Here is a 22,288-nt window from a genome sequence, read left to right as displayed (position 1 = left end):
GCCCTGCAATGGACCGAGAAGTGACACAGCCGCCACAGGGACACTCCGACCCACGAGCTGGTTGGCCCCACACGTCCGCGGACGACTCACGGAGAACGCTCCCAACTCCCCTCACTACGGGAGTACGGGCACCATCCCTGCTTGTGGTACAGACGACCCGAAGCACCACCAACTATCGCACTGTCCGGGACATCCACGCACAGGACCCTGCCCATGTCTGGAGGCGCGGGGAAGCGCACAGGAGTCGGGAGCACGTCCCAGAAGGGCAAAATGGACAAGACGCAGAAGCCGGCGGACGCAGACCCGGTGACGGCCAAGCTGGACTCGGTGTTGGCGGCCATGGAACAGCTGGAGAACTCCATCCAGTCCACCCGGACATCCTTGGAGGCGAAGATAGACGCCATAGACTTGACGCACCTGAAAGCGGACCACAAAAAACTACCCGAACGCACCAAGACCCTGGAATCCTCCGTGTCCGACCTGGAACCGCGAGTCGCTCAGTCGGACAAGCAGATAAAAGACCTTCTCAACAGAGTGGAGTTCCTAGAGGACAGGGCGGCGGATGCGGAAGGACGGGCGAGACGCAACAACGTCCGGATAGTGGGTCTACCAGAAAAATGGGAAGGTGGTGATCCGACAACACATGTGGAGGACTGGCTTTGCACCCTGCTGCCGGAGGGTACCCTCTCGCCTCACTTTGTGGTAGAACGGGCGCACAGAGTCCCGACCAGGCCGCTCCAAACTGGCTCTAACCCGCGCCCTTTCCTCATTCGCATCCTGAACTATCGAGACAGAGACGCTGTCCTGAGAGAGACCCGCAAACTCGGCACTATACAAGTGGAAAATGCGAACATCATGTTTTTCCCGGACTATACCATTCAGGTGCAACGCCAGAGACACTCCTTCCTTATAGTGAAAAGGCGGCTACGCCAGCTAGGACTCACGTATTCCCTCCTCTTCCCAGCAAGGCTGAGAGTAATAGCTAATGAAAAGACACATTTCTTTGACTCCTCGGAAGAAGTGGAGGCCTGGCTAGACAATGGGACAGATAAACACACAAAAAAACAAGGGGACCAGCCTAGGTCGAGGAGACGCAGGAGATCCAAAAGGAGGCGCGGAACCAGGTCGCCCTCACCAGCGGCGAGTAGCACACAGCACAGCGCGTGCCCACCTGAGGAGGAAATGCACCGGGGGCAGCAAGAGGCCATGCGGATGGTCTCGGAGCTCAGCGGCTCCCCGCCCCACCGCTCCTCGCCTGTCTCCAGCCCCAGGATATCACCAAGCGACGATGAGGCGATCTACGGACTACCAGATTCACAAGTCTCAGGCGATCTGCCAGTAATCACCCCACAAACATCGGATCTGTTCGGCTGATGGAGTGTCGCACCTTAGCACTCTTTCCGCCTTGCTCTGCTCTCCCTCCCATTCCCTGCCTTTAAAACTGCTACTCGCCGGGAACGGAGCACCGGCAGGAGACGGCCGATGGGTGTCGACTGACCGCACGAGGCGGAAACGGTGAGCCAGCTCCCCCCTGCGAAGACACACACCTGAGACACAGTAAGTTGACTCTGAGACACGCTTAATGTAGCCTGCCGCCGTACAGCCGGCCTGGGAACCCTACATTCCATGGGACATGCTGCGGCAGGGGTCCTTCTGAGTGGGCGAGAGCTTCCGCAGCTCACTGAGTCCTGATAGCAGAGGTGTCACATGACTTTACAGTCGCACTGCACTGCTGGCGGTGAAGCCCTCCGGTTGGCCACCAGGAATCATATATCCCCCCCTGTGAGAGGTTGCTCACGCATTCACGCTCCACTGGTAATCATCATCCACCTTGCCTGCGTGATGGACAGCAACCCCCCAGACTGGATCATTAGAAATTTCAATAGAGGGTTTGGATGGCTGCACGTTTGGCAGCCGACCCTATGGTATTTCCCCCAGTTCATATTCACCCTACTTCCCCCTTTGGTAACGTGCTGCATACACAGTTTGGTGGCGAACTTACTGAACTCATTTTGGTGTCCTGCGGATGGTTGTGGAGATGTTGTCGATTTGGGCGGTGGGGGGCTCCCTGGGGGGGTGGGTGGGACGGGGGGAGAGCATGGATGGCTCTAACCTGTTAAATACTGATGGCTGAGGTTAAAATTTGTACTTGGAATGTGCGCGGTATACACACACCTTCGCGCAGGTACATGATATACTCCTACTTAAAGAGACACAAGGTGCAAATAACGCTCCTGCAAGAGACACACCTGACAGCCCCTGAAGTGCTCACACTGCGCAGGCGGTGGCGTGGCCAGCTCTATGCAACTGGATTCTCCTCTTACGCAAGGTGTGTGTTAATATGGGTGAGACCGGGGATCCCGTTTGACATTGACGATTCGCACATAGACGGGGAGGGGAGATTGGTGGCAGTGAAGGGGCGCCTGGATGGGCGCCCGTTAGTACTGGCGTCCCTTTACGCCCCCAACACGGACCAGCAGGGTTTTCTTGCGACGGTGTCCATGGCCCTATCAAACTGGCACGGGATTCCCTGGATACTGGGAGGGGATTACAACTGCGTGTTGGACACCACACTAGACCGCTCCTTCCCCCCATTGCCCACCGCACCAGTAGTGGGCGCCATGAAAGCCCTTGTAGCCTGGGCCTGCCATTGGAACTTATACGACGTGTGGCGTCACCGAAATCCAACCACCAGGATGTACTCACACTATTCAGGTGCTCACACCCTACATACCCGGTTAGACAGATACATGCTCACTGACGACCTGCTCCCGTTGGTGACGGAGGCACACTACATGGGTAGGACCCACTCCGACCACAATTCCTCACATGCTGACAGTCTCATGGGCAAGCGCTCATACCCCTATCCCCACCTGGAGGCTACAACCAGATCTCCTGCTGGACGCACCCTTTTGGGACTCACTATTTACACATATAGTACATTATTTCGAGGAGAACGCGGGCTCTGCCACCTCCTCACAGATATAATGGGATGCGTTCAAAGTAGTCATAAGGGGACAGTGCCTGGGCACGCAGGGCAATCTCAAACGGCGGGTTGAGAGAGATCTTCAGAGGGTAGAAGCTGAGTTGAGCAGGTATGAGAAGGATTCAGTTGGGGGGGATGTCGCTGGGTTACAATCTGCACGAGCGAGCCACGAAAGATTACTGGAGAGGCTTAGATGTCTGAATTACGCGGCCCACGCGGCACGAACTCACGATAGGGGGGATAAGCCAGGAAAATTGTTATCGTGGCTCATCAACAGGGAGAAAAAGACAAAACCGGTCATGAAAGTGCTGAGCTCCGATGGGACGCCCTTACATACCCCATTGGAGATCCTTGACGCTTTCACTGCCCATTATAATACACTGTATCGCTCTTACCTGCCCACCCCTGCCCCGGACACGGAGGGCTACCTTAGCCAGACACCGCTACCGACACTCCGCGACGCCCAGCGCACCAAACTAGCAGCACCCATTACCTCTGAGGAACTCAGAGAGGTCATAGCAGCGCTCTCCAATGGCAAGTCCCCTGACCCTGACGGACTCCCAGCGGAGTTCTATAAGACGTATCCGGACCTCCTGATTCCCGAACTCATAAAGATGTATGAGACAGCGTTCGACGACACCTCACTACCTCCCTCTCTGAATGAAGCCACCCTGGTCTCCCTCTTAAAACCGGGTAAGGACAGGACGCTACTGGGCTCGTATAGACCACTTGCCCTCCAAAACACCGACTACAAAATATTAGCATCCACGCTGGCGCGGAGGCTAGCACAGTACACACCCACCCTGGTCCACACAGACCAGAACGGTTTCGTGCCTACGCGCAGTACATCGCTCAATATCCGTCTGTTGTTTAGGGTGCAGAAATACGCAAGGGAACCTTGGCCACATTCGGGTTGTCTTGTATTGGATCTGGAAAAGGCATTCGATTCAGTAGAGTGGCCGTATCTCAGGCGGTATTGCAGAAATTCGACCTGGGAGATGCTTACTTAGATATGGTCGGCCTCCTATACCAAACACCTAGCGTTCGGGTCCGGACTGGGAGCCTCCTATCGGACACCATAAGAGTAAGGCGAGGCACCAGTCAGGGCTGCCCACTGTCGCCTCTGCTCTTTTCATTAGCAATGGAGCCACTAGCGGAGTTGCTGAGGAGTCAAGGTGCAGAATGGGGCATTCCCCTGATAGACGGCACACACGCGGGCTCGCTGTACGCTGATGACCTGCTTCTCTACATTAGGGACCTCACGAGGATTCCGCCAGGGCTCACGAACACCCTACGAGACTTTACGGCCCACTCGGGACTGAAAGTCAATTGGGGAAATCTGGAGTCTACCCCTTTCACCCTGACATGCAGGAATGCGCAGTGCGATTAGGGGACACGACGCTGGCCTGGTATACGGGCACCTTTAAGTACCTCGGCATCCACATATACAGGTCTCTGACGGATGTACTGGAGGGCAACCTGGTCAGGGCTATATCCTCCCTGCGAGCCCAGATAACTCTCTGGAACACGCTCCCGCTGAATGTCCCGGCCAGAATCACCCTAACGAAATGATAGTTTTACCTAGACTCCTTTACTACTACTCGAACATACCGGTGTGTGTCCCTGCCAGGATATTTAAAGACCTTGAGACCCTGATACGTACACTAGTGTGGAACGCGGGGAGACCCAGGGTAGCCCTAAAGAAGCTATATGCCCCGACGTCCTCGGGGGGACTTGCGGTCCCCAATCAAGAGCTCTATTATCTAGCGGCGCAACTTCAATGGGTGGTGGCCTGGCTTGCGGGAAGAAACCTAAACGACACGGCCTCAATGGCCCCGGCCCTGACCCACGCGGGGGCTCTCGCACTGTTCCACCCCCTCAACGGCGCAGCTCGTGAGGTGCAACTGCACCTTGCGGTGGCACTTAGATGATACAAACGAGCATTAAAGCTAACGAAGGGGATCGCACCCTACGCCCCAGCACTCCCGCTGGAAGGCATGCCCAGGCCTGGGGGAGTGGTGACCGCAACGCAACTGGATGGCTGGGTGCGAGTGGGGATTGACTCAATGGCGGATCTGTACAACGACGGCACCCTAGTCCAGTTTGAAAGACTGGTGGAAGACCCCGGTCTGCCTGCAGGGCAGTTCCTGCTCCATCCCTCATGGTCCAGGTGCTCACGAAACACTGGGGCGATATATCGGAGGAACCTCAGACGCACCTATTGATACAATATCTACACATCATAGGGGCCGGATCGCACGTGATACACTGGCTGACACAGGCGCTGCAATCCCATACTACATGCTCACTACAGCCATTGAGAGACAGGTGGACGGCTGACAGAGGGAGGGACTGGTCAGATAGGGAATGGGAGAGAATCCTGGAAAGCCCACGGCACATACCCCGCAACTCGAGATTTAAAATAATACAATTTTACATCATGCATAGGGCGTATCTATCCCCGGACAAGATCAATCGCTACTTCGCGCTGGCCACCTCTAGCTGCCCACGATGCGCGGAACTGAACGCTGACCTCCTACATATGCTGTGGGCGTGTCCCAGACTACAGACGTACTGGCAAGATGTCACCACGCTGTTGACAAAAGGGACGGACATAGAACTACGACACGACTGGGATGCCTGTGTACTAGGCCTATTCAAAAGAACGAAACACAACAAGGCTCACACCATGTTCTGGGATCTAGGACTGATAACCGCCAAACGGCTCATAACACGACACTGGAAGGACACGAACCCACCACTAAGAAAAGCTGGTGTGCCTCATTCACCTACTGGGCGACAGCTCAGGGCACAGTATTACGCAGGGAGGAAACAGCGGGGTGGAGAGCCATCCTAATAGCCCAGATCTGGAAGGACATCCTACGGGCATTTACCAGGGCCTGCCACGACCGTGGGATAATGTAGACTGGGCGTAAACCCTCCCCGTTCCCCCCCCCACTGTAAGGTGAAATGGTGCATCTGGGAAGTGAAAAGCACAGAAACAATATGAAGCCGGAGCCACACACTTGCAGATAGGAGCCATCACTCACTCAGATTCTCCTTCCCCCCCTTGCTCACTGGACCCCCTACCACCCCCCCTGACTCCCCCTTCTTCCCCCCGCCCCTCCCTTCCCCCCCCCCCTTATTGGGAGTGACAGACCACGAGACTGGCCCATACGGAGCACCTTCACCCCAGCGCCCGAAGCCTCCGCACACCGCCCACAGCCATTGACCCGCATATACATGACACCACCACCCCGCATAGACACGCCACCTAGTCACTGACCCTGGACAGCAGAACCCACATTACAGCACCCCCTTCCCTTCCTCACGTTGAGGTTCATTACATCCCCAATTTTTTTTCTATTCCCTCCCTTGGTTCGGAGGTTGTTAAGACACACTGTCGCCCCCCAGCTGACTATGCTCTACTTTCACGCCTGACAAGCAAGCACATGATCATGAACCACACGGCGAACCACACCGCAACCCTCTACCGCACCACGACAATAATCAGAGTGTACACAACATCCACGGCGCTCACGCACAACACCTAGTGACGGACCCGACTGGGAACACCCACCCTTTGGGAAACGACGCATTGCATCACCGGGCAGAGGGATGCGGGCAATACGGGGTGAGTCGACCAGAAGCACACCCGGTTTGATGGGGTGAGCAGGATACTCTGGTGGGAAGTAGGACGCAATATATGTTGCTGTGCGAAGTAAGAGTGTCATTTAATGTAGACGCCGAGACTGTTCCCATTGCAGTTGCATGTGTAATTTGCTGATGTTTGTACTTATTGGGTCTTCGGCTGTCATCAGCGTTCTCACAGACATTGTGCGAGTTGAATGACTCTCTGTTTTCCTTACATATATTGCTCACAAGAATTGTAATTGTATATCAAGTGTTTCAATAAAACATATTTAAAAAAAAAAATGAACCTGAGTTCCACCCCATGGTAGCTATAGCACAGAGCAGACAGGCTTAGCATTACTTAGCACCAAGGGGGCAAACCATGGGTGGTGCATGGGCATTCGCATGCAACCACTCAAAAAAAGCAGACTGGGTTTAGTGTCAGAAAATGGTGCCCTTTTAAAGTAGGTGCAAGGAAGGAGAAATGCTCAATATCTCCTTCCTTTTCCAACTTTGCATGTGTGCTGCACTGTACAGCACACATACAAAGAGGCAAAAGGTTTGAAGTGTGTCTTAGCATAGTGTTCTGTATTGGAAGGGTACCCTTCCAGTACAAAACCTACGTTAGAATCACGGAGACACCCTTGCATCCTGGTGCAAAGCAGCTGATTTCAGACCGGAACTAGGGAGAGGGGATGAGAGTGCCTAATTTTAGTAAATTTGTCATTCTCCTCCTCTCTCCTTTTCATGTAGCGGAGCATTTATGGCTGCTATACTGTGTGAAAAGGTAGTTAATCTCGCCGTTAGTCTCAAAAATGAAAGTTCAAAGTCTTCAGTTGGGCAAGACAGCAGGCTGTAGCTGAGACTGTCTCCATAAGGTGAAAAAGTCTGAGAACAAGGTCTTTGTGAAGCTGTTGGGTTTTGGCAGGAAAGCTCAGAACAGGAGAAAGTTCCTAACCGCCCAGATACTTTTGGCTTCCTTGCCCGATCAAGATTTCTTAATTTGCAATTTTCCCTGTTTTGGAGCTCGGATTCCTCCAACATGCAAGGCTAGAAGCTGTACCAAAGAGGGCTCCACAAGGCCAGATACCTTCTCCATGATGTCCCACAGACAAGGATTTGCTGTAGTGAAAAAGTTCAGAAAGGGGAAACCTGAAACTTCAACCCAGAGGCAATATTGGCTTAGCAGGGTTGTCCCTGTCCTCTTGAGGTCTTTGGAGTCAAATTGTTTGTATGTCCCAGTCCCAGGTTTTATGGGGTGATAGGAGAAGTCCAGCCAAGACAAACCAAGGGTTCCAGGATCCCGGGAAGAGCACTCGGGAGTCAGGACTCACTCCAGGGCAAATTCAAAAGGAATTGATCAGCTAGAAATTTAAAAAAAGGGCTCTTAAATCTTGATGTGTCTCTGTACATTGTACAGGAGGTCAGCAGTATGAACCTTGAAGTTCACTTCTTTGTCCTGAGTGCAAGATAAAACAGGTCCAGTTGATCAGGTTTCTTCTCAAGTCTCAGACAGCAGTTTCTGTCCTCTTATAACTTTTCTCAGATCCAGTAGAGTTCTAAGAGCAGAGAGGATGCCACATTTATGCCTGGTGACAGTTTGTGGTTGGGGGTGACCACTGGCTTCTCCCTATCCAATGGGATAAAAGTTCCTTAGGAGTTATCCTGCCCACATTTTAAGCATTTTCTGTTTGCTCTATTACAAACAATACTCAGTGCGCCTCGCTTCCTAAATCCAAGATTGTGAAACATGTCTCCCTTTGTGCAGAACCTGTGTTCCATCCCAAAGGTGTGGGCAGAGAAATGAGCACACTTTCCTCTGCAGTTAATTCAAACTATTTTGGGAGTGGGAGTGGTACCTGCGTTACTGGGGGAACAAAAGAAGGGGCCTGTCCAAGTCTCATTCTGACATCTTCCTGTGACAGGGGATGGCTCTTTGACGTAAATTAAGTTCCTGGGCACAGCCAAAATGTTCAAACTGTCTCTGCTCTGGGAGAAGTTTTCTCACCTCATTCAGAGTGCACATTGTGGAGGCAAATGTAAATTAGCCTTGAGAGGCTTTAGGCAGGAAATCAATTATATTTTCAAAACACACCTTTTTAATTAAAGTTTATAAAAAATCCAAATTCACTAGTGGATTGGGTTTTCATAAATATTACAAAAGCCCCCAAAATTATATGTCTGGGTGTTTCCTATCCAAAGATAGCATTATTAAATGTAAGAGTGCATGCCTGTGTTTCTCTAAGGATCAGCCAGCCTTGCTACAGTGAAAATGGATTTTGGGAGTTAGTCACTGTAAGTGCCTGTTTAGCATTATATTTATACATACCCTACTTTTAAATGACATGCACTTTGCCTCATGGGCTATACGGCCTACATAGGGGTGAGTCATTAATATTTAAAAGGAAGGTTTAGACCTGTTAATAATGTTTATTTTAACAGATCGATCTGCAGTTTCGAAACTGCTCCAGTCAGGCTAAAAATGTAGGCCCGTAGTCATATTTGCACTGCCACTGTTATGGATGGCACAATAGGTAGTGTAGTTCACTCATGGCAGCTAGCATATAGGTCCTGGGTACACACTGTACCATATATGAGGGACCTTTAGGTAAGTTCAATATGCCAATCAGGGTTATGGTAATTCTTCCATGGTAAAAAGGGGAGCACAGGCACTTAACCACTGGTTAGCAGGGGTAAACTGCAATAGCTTTACAGACATAAAAAAACATAGAGGGCAGAATCTTGGGGCTACACCTCACAAAAGACAGCCATTCCCTAGAACCATGTTTTCTTGTGCATACTTTACGAGGCCCTTACAGTGACTGGTTTGTTTGATGCTCCAACCAATACATTTTGTCTTTGCCTTTTCTTTTCAATGTCTGCTATCAGACTATTATGGTTAATCTGCTCCTTCATCTAGAATATGTTTCATCTTGCTAAAACCTAACTCACCTTCTAGTCTGTGAAACCTGTTCAATATTCAGACAGTCTCAATATCTCCATCAGAATTATTTCCTGTGAATTCCTGGTGCTGGTTTGAGGCCCAAGCAATGGACACACCAGCATCAGTGTTGCCCGAATATGTACTGAAGGCCTGTCCACTATTTCAAACCCCACTTATGAACAGAACCATGCTATTCTACTGGCTTTGATAGTAGTAGGTAAATATATGTAGATATTTGTATCAATTAGGGAACATGCATTACATGCTGGTTGGGATATATTATTTTTTGGCAAGTGGGCTTTGTGAAGATATCAAAGGACATGCTCCTGAAAAGCCAAAATTGTCTACCAAAGCACTTGCACACTGTGCATTGGTGTTGCTCCACAATGGAGAGGTTGCAGATATGTACTTACTAAACATATGCAGTGCATAAAATGCCAATTGCTGTATTTGACTTGAAAATCCTTGCAGCTGTTGTTGAGATGATCAGTCCCATTTGCAATCAACTTTTTAATCTATCGATTAATGTTTGTGCTTGAAAGAGGTCAGTTGGTTCCTCTACAAAAACATTGGTGGACAGGACCCTATTAGTCAATTGTAGACCAATTCCTTTACTTCCTGCCGCATCAAAGATTCTTGAAAAAATGACTAACATGCAGCTGTCCTCCTATTTGGAACACTGCAACTTATTGCATCCTGCGCAACTACATTTTAGACCACCACACAGCTTTGATGTCATTTGGAGGTAGGCAGGGGTCACAGCTGTGGCTTCTAGCTTGCTTCCTGCTACTCCTGGCACTTCCTTTGTGACATGTGGTCTGAGAGGAGGCAAAAGGTTTGCCCATATGAGGCCAGTGGTTGCAAAGTAAGTGCCAGGGGTAGTAAGGAGCAAGCTAGAGGTCACAGCTGTGACCCTGGACTACCTCCAAATGATGTCCAAGCAATACAGCACAGAGACAACACAGATAGAAATTGTGGACTCCATCACACTGGCTTTATATCAGGGAAACAGGCTGCCCTCAGGTTGCTGAATTTTTCCGCCCCCTTTGATACTGTGTCTCATATCATCCTGCTACAGCTCATAGAAGATATAGGAGTGGGAGGCTTAACCTTGACATGGATTCTCTCCTTTTAAGAGAACAGAAAAACAAAAACCAAGCAGTCTGAATAGCCTCATATTCCTCTGACCCTAAAAAGTTCAAGATCAGTGTTCTACAAGGCTTGGCTCTTTTTTCAACATTATTATGGCTAATTTGACCTCATTAGTTAAATCTTTTGGGGTCCAGATTATATTGTATGCTGATGATAATTAGCTTTTTCTTTCCATTGATAAGAATTTTTCTAAGGCGTGCACTGCCTTAAAGAATTGTTTGGAAACCTTGTTTCAAGTGGATATGGGCCAGTACCCTCCAGTGTAACACAAGGAAAACAGAAAAGTTGATGGTTAGGTCTCGTACACTGAGTTAGGGTCAGGGTTGCTGGCTGGAGAGGGCCAACGCTCCTCCCCCTCTGACTATTTTGGATCAGAACCTGGGGTTTAGGATCAATCTTCACCAGTAAATGCACTCACAGATATCTTTAATAATTGGCTCATAAGATCATGAAAAAAAATCTTGGGCTTGTTTACTTTTTAGGCACAGAGAACGGTAGTCCATGCTTTGTTCACATCTAGCTTTGATTACGCTAATACCCTGTACCAGGGTCTGCCGGCTTACTTGCTTAGGAGATTGCAGATTGAACAACCTGCAGCAGGCACGTTACTCTTGAAGATCCCCAGACAGTCATCAATCTCTCCCTACTTGAAGGAACTCCATTGGCTGCCAGTCAATGACAAGATCTGATTCAAGACATTAGTGCTTGCTCACAAAGCTTTTTATGGTAGTGGTCCCCACTTCCTTTCTGGTAGATTATGACACAGTCAGCTGACCAGACTCCTTATTCAGTCTGTTGCCAGTCTGCTATAGGTCCCAAGGATAAGGAAGAAATTGTGAGTGGCCTCCTTCTCTTACCTCATGGACAAAACCTGGAATGGCAAGAGTATCAGTTAAGACCTGGCAAGCCGACTGGGGATTTTTAGCATGTCGCATCCCTGTAGTTAGGATGAAGTGTTTGCAATCTTTTCATGCTGGACACTATTTGGAGGAGATATTGTGCTCTATAAATTATTTGATTGATTCATTCATTCTAGGTGAGTATTATTACTGTCCTCCTATAACCACAAAGGAAGGTGGAAGCACTTCCAGGCTACCTCCATTATAAATTCTGTTTCTCATTGAGAATGGGGATTTTTGATAACATCCTTCTTGAAGACAGTGCCACAAGTATAATAGTAACTCCGGAGGGTAGGGGTGAGCAGTGACATAAGTATGGCAGATTATCCCATAGATTGTGTTTGCTGCTAGCATTTGACAAAGTGTTATCTGGTAGCATTTCAACATGTTGACAACTGGAGACCAGGTCAGGTGCAGATATGAAGCTTCTCTTTCTTATCATACACGAATATGGATATTTGAATCTTATGATCTAAAAATCCAAAATCCAGACTTGCCAATATGCAACTAATCACCACTTGCATTTAAAAGATATTAATGTTTCAAATCTGCGTTTTCATTTGAATATTTGTGAAGTAATGGCAGACACAGTTGTGCAGTAAGTCACTACGGAGAATTTAAACAGTAACTATATATTGTTCACAGTGGTGGTCACACTCTCACATGAAACAAAAGTCCAAATTCAATGTATTGTGGCAAATGCAATTCAATTTACCCACAATTAAGGTATATTTCAATTGCACATGATCAATTTTCTAATATGTTTATTCCAGTGGAGCTAAGCAATACTGGAAAATGGCTAACAAAAATCACATGTTTTTTGCAATATATCAAAGAAGTGTATTCCTTCCATTCAAGGCTGCTATTTTGCTTATATATTACTGCTCAGAATGAGCAAACAATAAGTGGTACATTATATGAGTTGAGACAACCAATTGACTTCCCTCCAGCTAAGAGGTAGCTCTTAGTATCTATTTACAGACGTGCTTTACACTCTAACATGTTGCACATATCCACCTGCAATCTATTATATTAGATGCAGTTAAATGTATAACATAACATGTGTATTTGTAAAGCGCACGTTCACCCAGAGGTCTCCTGGCGCTTAATAACAGATGTTCATTGTTACCCAACGGTACTCATTTGATCGACCTCTGATGGATGAAAGGCTGAGTGGACCCGCCGGGATTTGAACCTGTGACCATGAGGTCGAACACAGGCCCCTGCAATGGATGCATTAGTCCACTGAGTCACCAGACTCGGCTGTATTCCTATTCCAATTATTTTACAGTTCAATTTCCACACATCTCATTTTGCATCTCTAGCTTTAAAGCTAATCTTATATTATTGGCACGTTGGGCCATTGCTTCTGCATTACCATAACTTCTCCTCCCACAACTCTAACTGCTTTAACTGATCCCCAGAACCCCTGAACCACAGACATAGTCATTGCTACTCCCTGGCTAAAAAATTATCAACTAAAATCAAGTCCTTTTGTGGGGTCCCCCAAGGCTCTTCGTTGTCTCCCCTATTGTTTAATTTGTATATGCGGCCCCTTCTTTTTGCTTTAAGAAAGCACAAAGTCACTGTATACAATTATGCAGATGACTTGCAGCTAGTCTTTGTACTTAATTCTCCAAATGCTGTGGAGGATTTTCAGGCCACCATGACCTTAATCCAGAGTTGGATGTCCTCAAATCATCTCAAATTAAACCCGGGGAAAACTGAGCTGATCTTGCCCGGTAAGAGCGAAATCAGTTGGAGCCCTAATTTCTGGCCTGTTGATATGGGCCTCCCCCCAAAGAAATCTCTAACTGTAAAAAGCCTGGGGATAACCATCAATGAGGACCTCACGTTAAAATCCCAGATTGGAACCGTGGTTTCCTCTGGATTTTTTCAATTGAGGAAAATTAGGAAAATCGCACACTTCCTCACCCATTCCGCCCTAATTCAGGTGGTCATGGCCCTAGTCCTCTCCCACATCGACTTCTCAAACAGTCTCTATCTTGGCCTACCTGTAGGCCAACTTAGAAGACTGCAGTACTTACAGAACCAGGCCGCCAGGCTGATCTGCAATGTACCCAAATGGGAATCGATCAGATCAGGCTTAGAGACCCTGCACTGGCTACCTGTGGCTCAAAGAGCCAAATTCAAAGCTGGGTGTATCATCTTCAAGGCATTGCAAGGTAAGGGACCTTTATTCATCAGGCAGCTGATTGTAAGATATGTTCCTTCACGCAGTCTGAGATCAGCCCACAAAGACCTACTTGAGGTACCACGCTTTAAGAAAAAACGACAAGGAGGCAGCAGTTTCCATTTTTTAGCAGCCACCTTATGGAACTCCCTGCCACTAGCCCTCAAACAGAGCAAGGACCTCCTTGCCTTTAGAAAGGCATTTAAGACTCACCTCTTCACACAGGCATACTTGAAATAAAGACTCTCGTAGACTCACCCCTTGTTATGTTTTTTATCTCTTTCCAGCGCCAAGAAGCTCTCGGGCGTATGTGCACTTTATAAATTTTTAATAACATAACATAACATAACATAACCACTACTGAGCCAAGACATACAGAGGCAGCATAGCTATCAATCACGGGGAAAACATCAAATACATTGATCAATAACTGACTAGAATACATTTCCTTCAAAATCAGAATCCCCACCACCACCACAATTGTTGGTGTTCTCCTATGTTGACTGCCTGGGCCCAAAACCACTTGGGCTTGCCCTCACCTACCTCATTGCCCCATGGATGCTAGAATCTAATGCCCTGCTCAGTTACCTCAATTTTCACCTTGACGACTAGAGACACACCAATTATGCCAAAATCCCATGAGCCCTCAGCATGCTCATCCTTACCTAATAAGTAGGGGTGGGTGGAATGTTTCATTCATTCCACCCACTGAGGTGGTGTAATTTGGCTACTCTACGTTACTCTTGGAATGTGGAAATATCGCCAATTAATGCATGCCAGAATTGTTTCCTGAGAGGATCCCAGAATGCGAGTTAAATTCAGAGGCCCTTAGTGCCATTTCCTTACACAGTGGATGTGAGCTGTCATTGTCAGCGCGCTGCTTCTCAAGTAGATTTACTGCTGCTCAAGTATGTTTTCTACTACTGGTACTAAATTGCAGGGCAAACAGCATGATTTGCATATTTTTTGCCCATAGTTGGAAATCTGTGGAAACTTGCTGAGTTTTTTTATGATTCTGTGGATTTCATTTAGTGAAACTCCATGAGTTCTGCCTCCCCTACCAATTAGGTAATGGCCCCACATGGTCAGCGGATCACATCCACAGCTCAATCTTCACCAACTTTTCCAATATTGTGGTGGACACCATAACCACCTTACCTGGACCGACCACTACCTCATCCAATTAAACATCAAACTACCCTACCAGGCTAATCCCAACAGCTTCCGGACCATCCACAAAAAATTTAACAAAATTGATTATGGCAGCTGAAAATCTGAACTCCTTGCCCACAGCACCCTTAAGCCCACCAACTAAATCGTACCATGTCTAAATTCAACTACCGGGTCACCACCCATGAAGACTTCCTGGCCCTGGTCCAACTCAACTTCCATTGCAGGACTACACTCAAAGCTAGCTTTTTCACTGAAGCTCTCTGATTGATGAAACACCACTATAAACAACTAGAGCAATGATGGCCCCTCATGTGCAACAACACAGGCAGAGCCTCCTTCAAATCGGCCCTCAGGACTTGCCATCAATGCTTCAAAACTCCAAATGTCTAGCACTTTCATCCTGTGCAAAGAACTCCACCAGAGAAATCTTGACTATCACCAGAGTTCACATGGCTGCTCAGAAGCTCCAAGGCTATCACCCCCTCACAGGATTTGGCTAATTCATGATACTTAGTAGTGTTCGATGAATTGTCCACCATCTAGTTATTTAAGCTTTGGAACATCTCTTGGTCAACTGTGTCCTATATAAATGGCTCATTAATTATTTAATTCAACCTTCTCCTTAACCCTTCACAATCAAGTGTGTTGTTTCTCTTTGCCCACTCAGTCACCTCTTAGTACTTCACTCTTTTAATATTTCCTAAGTTCTTCCGTCCCAGCCTACAAAATTGGAAAATACATTCATGGCATGTACTACATTAAATTCTATAACCATGTGAAGTGAAGAGAATCCAGAATATATTTCATGTTTTCTCAATAGATTCATTTTACACTTGTTCATATGTTTACCTTTTGAATTGTACCGTGACTGAATAAGCCAAAGATGATGATTGATGATCAGTGTAGTGGCTATTCTATTATATATTAAAAAAGCTCTACCCTCCCTTACTAATCCATGTACCCTTCCCACTGCCACACACTCAGTGCTTTTTCATGTTTGGCATGTGTGGGTAAAACAAATAAATTGGCCTTGTAACTCTCCTAATCATATTCACATCAAATAAATGCCAATTTCCTAAAGGGACCCGCAATGTACTGCTACTGCACCATCCAATACATTAAAAAAATTGTTTGTACTGAGCATTATTCAGTATTTCTCTTTTTTGTATTTCTCAAAATAGTTGTTCCTGCTAGTCCAGCCTGACCTCCCAATAGGCAGGAGCTATCGGCCTGTTTGCGGTGACAGAGGCTGGAGTGTACCCAGCTGGAATAGTGGCGGTTGTTGTCCTGGAAGAGGAAGAGGGGGAAATGAAGGCACAACAGCTGGTCCCCAGTGCAGCCGGTCCGCCTCAGCCTCCAGCCTCTCAGGCATCCCATCGCTGGTGCTGCCACCATCCAAATGCTGCCACTTCCTACCCACTGCAAACAGGCCATTGCTGCAGCACATCCATCAGCAGTTGAACACCATAGAGGGTCATCTCACCACGATGAAGCCGAGCTTGGACCAGTTCCTGACCAATGTCCATAATGCCCTCTTCTAGCCCTTTTTAAAAAAGTTTTTGTTTTGGTGAGAGTGACTTGTTGTTTGTTGGGGCTGGGTGGAGAGGGTGGGAAAGGAGTTGGGATTGGAGAGACTTTTTCCTTGGATATTTTGAGTTTTGGGGCTTGGGTCAGTTTTGTTTGGGGAGAATTGTTGGGTGGAGAGGGTGGGGTTATTTCTAAATAGATAAAGTGGGAATCAATTTTATTCAATCAATCAATCAATCAATCAATCACGTCATTTGTATAGCGCACTACTCACCCGGATGGGTCTCAAGGCACTGGGAGAGGAGAAAGTTACTGCTCGAACAGCCAGGTCTTGAGCTGCCTCCTGAAGGCGAGATGGTCTTGGGTTCACCGAAGGTGGGTGGGGAGGGAGTTCCACGTCTTGGCTGCCAGGTAGGAGAAGGATCTTTCTCCGGTGGTGGCTCTGCGGATGCGTGGTACGGTGGCAAGTGCGTGGCCGGTCGATCGTAGCTGGCGTGTGGGCGTGTAGAAGGTCATGCGGTCGTTGAGGTACTTGGGGCCCAGGTCGTGGAGAGCCTTGTGTGCGTGGGTGAGGAGTCTGAACGTGATTCTTTTGCTGATAGGGAGCCAGTGCAGGTCTCTCAGGTGTCCGGTGATGTGGCTGTGTCGGGGGATGTCGAGGATGAGTCAGGCGGAGGCGTTCTGGATGCGTTGGAGTCTTTTTTGAAGTTTCGCTGTGGTTTCGGCATAGAGGGTGTTCCCGTAGTCCAGTCGGCTGGTGACGAGTGCCTGGGTGACGGTCTTCCTGGTTGTAGCATCCTGCTACAAAGAACCACAGACACAGGTTCTTATCTCTCAGAGCTTTATTTCATACAACTTGTCTCGACCCTGTCCCTACTCTAACTGACCCTTTCCTGTGTCTGCTCCTCCTCTTCCTCTGGCCCCCTAGCTCCGCCCACTCCCAACTACTGGTGTGCTGACTTCACAACATCTCCCCCCTTTGTAACAAAACAAACAAACATACTGACTTCTCAGTCCATCTCCGCTATCAGTCTCTGGGGTGGACGTATGTCGTGATGAGTGTTCGCCAATGGTTCGTCTTTGAATAGACAAGCTCTGCTGCTGATGTCTGGAGGGATGGGGCCTTCAGTGTCTGAGGTGCCTATGGTGAGCTCAGTTTGATATCGGCAGTCTATCCTCCATCGAGACTCTTGCTCACGTGACGCTCGGCCTCTTTTCCACAGGGATGTTACTCTAGTTCCCTTCCAAGTGTCTGCATGTATTTTTGCTTCATTTTGCCTTGTCAGGTCGAGACCAACACTGTCTTCCTGCTTCGAGTCTGGGATGCCAGCTGGTGGGGTATGAACTGGGGAGGCCATCTTGGTATGACTCGGAGATTGATTGGTTGCCTCGGGTTGCCTCTCCCACTCCTGCTCGCGCCTAGACCAGGCAAGCCTTGGAACCGGCTGGGTAGTTGTGTGTTTCGTTCTTATCCGATGATGACTTGGCTCTCCTGGCGTGTCCGACTTCCTTTGCAGATCGACTGGTTGGTCCGTCTTTATTTGAGTGCTACTGGCCACGATATCTGTTTCCATTTTGTAGGACCAGGACCAGGACCAGGACCAGGACCTTCGAGTCAACCTTTCTGCCCCTACCCGGGGTGACGGTGTGGTATTTGCGTCGCGATGCACCTGTGCTCGATGTGGCAGGTTGTCTGGTGGAGTGATCGAGTGTGCATTGACATTGGTGTGAGACACGTTGCTCTTGACGGGAAAAGTGTCCCTTGGTTCGCTGATGTGTTCAGGTGCTTGGCGCCATGGCTGTTGTCGGGACCACGACTCTGTCGACTCAACGGATCGGACCGAAATGCTATCTGAGTCAGAGGGGTCCTCCCTCACTTTCCTCTGAGAATGTGTCTTTAAGAATGTTGCGCGTGGTCGTTGTCGGGACCACGATTCTCCCGACTCAAAGGATCGGACCGACATGCTTTCTGAATCAGAGGGGTGCTCCGTTAGTCTCCTCTGTGAATGTTCCTTTGGGAATGTCTTACCAGGTGGTCTTCGGAACCGGGTAGTCCGTGACGAGCTGCTTTCCGTCTCGGAATTGTCTTTGCAAAGCTTCTCCGTGTGTCTTTGTCGGAACATCTTCAATGTTGTCTCATTTGGGAGATTGTTTGAAGATTCCGTGCTTGTTCCATGTGCTTGATCCCAGGCTTTTGCCTCTTCGTTCTTCTCGCCTGATGTTACCCATCTACGCTCTGTTTCTACGTTGTCGCGGGGCCCATGTATGCTTTGAGGCTCATGACTGCATGGATCTTTTCCTGCTTGTTGTTGTTGTTGTGCGGGACCAGTCTGTCTTGTGTGATCTGGTTCTCCTCCCCAATTGTTTGGTGATCTAGTGTCTCTGATCTGTTGGTGGTGCGTCCTCCTGCCAGCTGTTTCCTCGGACTCATCTTCGCTCCTTGGTGATTGATGTTCCGGCGTCGATTTCCTGTGTTGATCACTGCAGCTCCTTCTTCTATGGTTTGTCTTTCTCCCCCATTGGTTGTGCAGAATGTCGTTTTGTCCAGGAGTGCAATCTGTCCCACTGGACGCTCCCTCTTTATCAGAGTAACGTGTGTTATGCGGTGACTGACTTCTTGAGGGACTCCTGGAGGATGGATGATTCCGGGGAGTTGTTCTTTGGATGGTCGACTCTAAGTATTCTTTGGTTCTCTCTGAGTGGCCGGACGCTGAGTAATCTGAGTCTGAGTATTCCTTGTCACTGTGCCTCCTCCGCTGTCTTTTTTGTCTTTTCTCTGGTCTGCCCCCTCTCTCTCTCTTTTTGTGTTTGTTGGAATTCTGGGTTCTCTCTTCCCAGGTATTTCGAAGTTTTGTATTCAGATGCACATCCCTCAATTTGCCTCTTGTTTGGACTTGCATCCCAATTTCAGCTTTCTTGATGATTTCTTTTAGCGACCAATGTCCTCTCAATATTTTGTGTCTTGTTTCGGGGTTTTCACAGCCTTCAATTATTCGGAGCCGAACAGCATCCTCATTCGTAAACGTGTTGAAATGGCAGCCTTGAACCAGACTTTGCAACCGAATGATGAAATGCGGCAATGGTTCGCCTGGTTCCTGCCGTGCTGTGTTGAAGACCATGCGATTATGATCCACCTCTGCCTGTGCATTGAGATGGGCATAAAGTTCCTCTTGGAGTCTATCATAAGTGTCTGCTTCTTCCTTGGAAAATGTTCTAATTGGGCATCGGCCCCCGGGACCCACCAGATGGAGGAGTAACATTAGACATTTTCTTTCTCTTTGCTCACCGTTGGCTTTCAAGAAATCGTCCAATGCTTCCAGCCACCAGTGCCGTTTGAGGCCCTGAATCCAATCGTCACTCCGTGCCACTGGGGGCGATACTTCAAGATGTGGATTGAAACATTGAGTTACATCTCCTCCCGCCCTGAGAGAAGGAGGTCCTGATCGGTCGTAGACGCGGGGCATTGTGCTGTCCACTTTTCCTCGGGTTTCAGGTGCTTCAGTTTGTGTTCTAGCTTGAGCTGGCTCATTAGTTCTTCCTTCAGTGCACTCGTGTTCGGTCAACATTGCACCCCTGAACTTGTCCATGGTTGGTGACAATGCTGGATTTCACTTGCTTGTTGTGTGTGTTCATTGGCTACCCCACACGCGCATTGGCTCGTGCTCGTTGCTGATTCCGGTGTAATTACTTATGCTTTGTCCTTGTTTATATTTGTTTGTTGCTTCCTCTATTTGATGGACGCGCGTTACTTCATGACATTCGCCACTGCACATTCGCTTGCGTATCTCACTGTTCGCGTTTCTACCCGTGCTGACCTTTGTTTTGTCAATGCTTGTTCGTTGAGTCACTCTTGTGGTTGCTCGTGCTTGTTGATTGATACACTCTCGTGTTAGCATGTGCTTATTCTGTTTGGCTGCCAAGACTTGTGCAGTGTTGTCCACGTGCCGTTGTCCCCGCTTACTGCTTTGCATTTACCAGCGCTTGTTTAGTTGCACATACCAAGGCTTGTTGACTTGCACGTACCAACGCGTGATAGTTTGCATGCACCAGTGCTTGTTTACTTGTCTTCGCCAGTGTTTGTTTGGTCATTGCCAGTGCTTGTTTCCGTTTGTCCAACGTTTGTTGATTTACATGTGTCAATGCTTGTTGATTTGCACGTAACAATGTTTGTCTACTTGCATGTATCACTGCTTGTTTGTTTGCATGTATCAATGCTTGTTCACTCTTGGCCAATACTTGTCCTTGCAGGCACCAATGCTTATTTACTTCCCTTTACCAATGCTTGTTTGGCCTTCGCCAATGCTTGTTTGTTTGTCTATATCAATGCTTGTTTCCAGACACTGCTTGCCTGACTTTAATATGGCCGCTTCTAGTTCTCACATAGGGGATGTCCGTGGCTGCCTGACTTAAAGATGGCCGCCGGGCTTGAAATCTCGTGTCTCCCGAGATTTGGATCCCTCTATTGACTTTCAGCAATCTGGTACCGGCAGGCTTCAGGCACTCACCGGGCACATGAGGTCCACGCCGGATGCTGGGATCTTTGTTCCTCGCAGCGTTCAGGATCTCCTCACCTCAGGTAGGACCGGGGTGGGCTCCCGCCTTACTTTGCAGGGTCTTCGCGCTCCTTCAGCGGGGCCCTGCCAAAGCTCACGCATCGGGGGTGAGGTTTTCCACGTCGGACCTCACCCGGGCTCAAATTTCAGCGCGCTCAGCAGCGCTTAACAGTAGACCTTCGTGGGGCGATACACCCCAGGATTCACTCTTCTCTGGCCACTACAGTCTTCAGGTTGGGTTGGGGTAGGCTCCCGAGTCCCAACTCACTTTCGGAGTTCCTGCTCTCCGGTGCCGACAGCGTGCCAAAGCTCACGCATCAGGCGGAGCTCGCGTTTTCGGCACGAAGGCTTCTTCTTTCTTCGAGCGCTTCAGCGCTCGTGGTAGCGGCTCCCTCTGGGCTCCCACAATTACAGGAGGGGCAGGGTCACCTACTATTTATCTCTCCTTTGGCTGGCAGCATCACATACAGCAGCAGACTTTCTCTTTCCGACGTTGCAGAGGACAGGGTGTCTTCTTGAGGTTCTGCACGCAGGGGGCTTGCTTATCCCACCCTCGTCGCCAGTTGTAGCATCCTGCTACAAAGAACCACAGACACAGGTTCTTATCTCTCAGAGCTTTATTTCATACAACTTGTCTCGACCCTGTCCCTACTCTAACTGACCCTTTCCTGTGTCTGCTCCTCCTCTTCCTCTGGCCCCTAGCTCCGCCCACTCCCAACTACTGGTGTGCTGACTTCACAACACTGGTTTCCGTGGGGATCCATCTGAAGATCTTGCGGAGCATGTGCAGGGTGTTGTAGCACGAGGATGAGACAGCGTTGACTTGTTTGGTCATTGACAGGGAGGAGTCCAGGATGAAGCCCAGGTTGCGTGAGTGGTCCGTCGGTTTGGGAGCGGTGCCCAGGGCCGGGGGCCACCAGGAGTCGTCCCAGGCGGAGGGTGATGATCCCAGGATGAGGACTTCCGTCTTGTCCGAGTTCAGTTTAAGGTGGCTGTTCCTCATCCAGTCTGCGACGTTTTTCATCCCTTCGTGTAGGTTGGCTCTGGCGGTGGTGGGGTCACTGGTGAGGGAGAGGATGAGCTGGGTGTCGTCGGCGTAGGAGATGATGTTGAGGTTGTGCTGGCGTGCTATGGCTGCGAGGGGGCTCATGTAGACGTTGAAGAGGGTTGGGCTGAGTGAAGATCCTTGTGGTACGCCGCAGATGACTTCGGTGGCCTCAGATCTGA

This window comes from Lissotriton vulgaris, chromosome 3_1 (assembly GCF_964263255.1).
Source record: "Lissotriton vulgaris chromosome 3_1, aLisVul1.2, whole genome shotgun sequence".
NCBI lineage: Eukaryota > Metazoa > Chordata > Amphibia > Caudata > Salamandridae > Lissotriton > Lissotriton vulgaris.
This window is presented reverse-complemented; position numbering follows the sequence as displayed.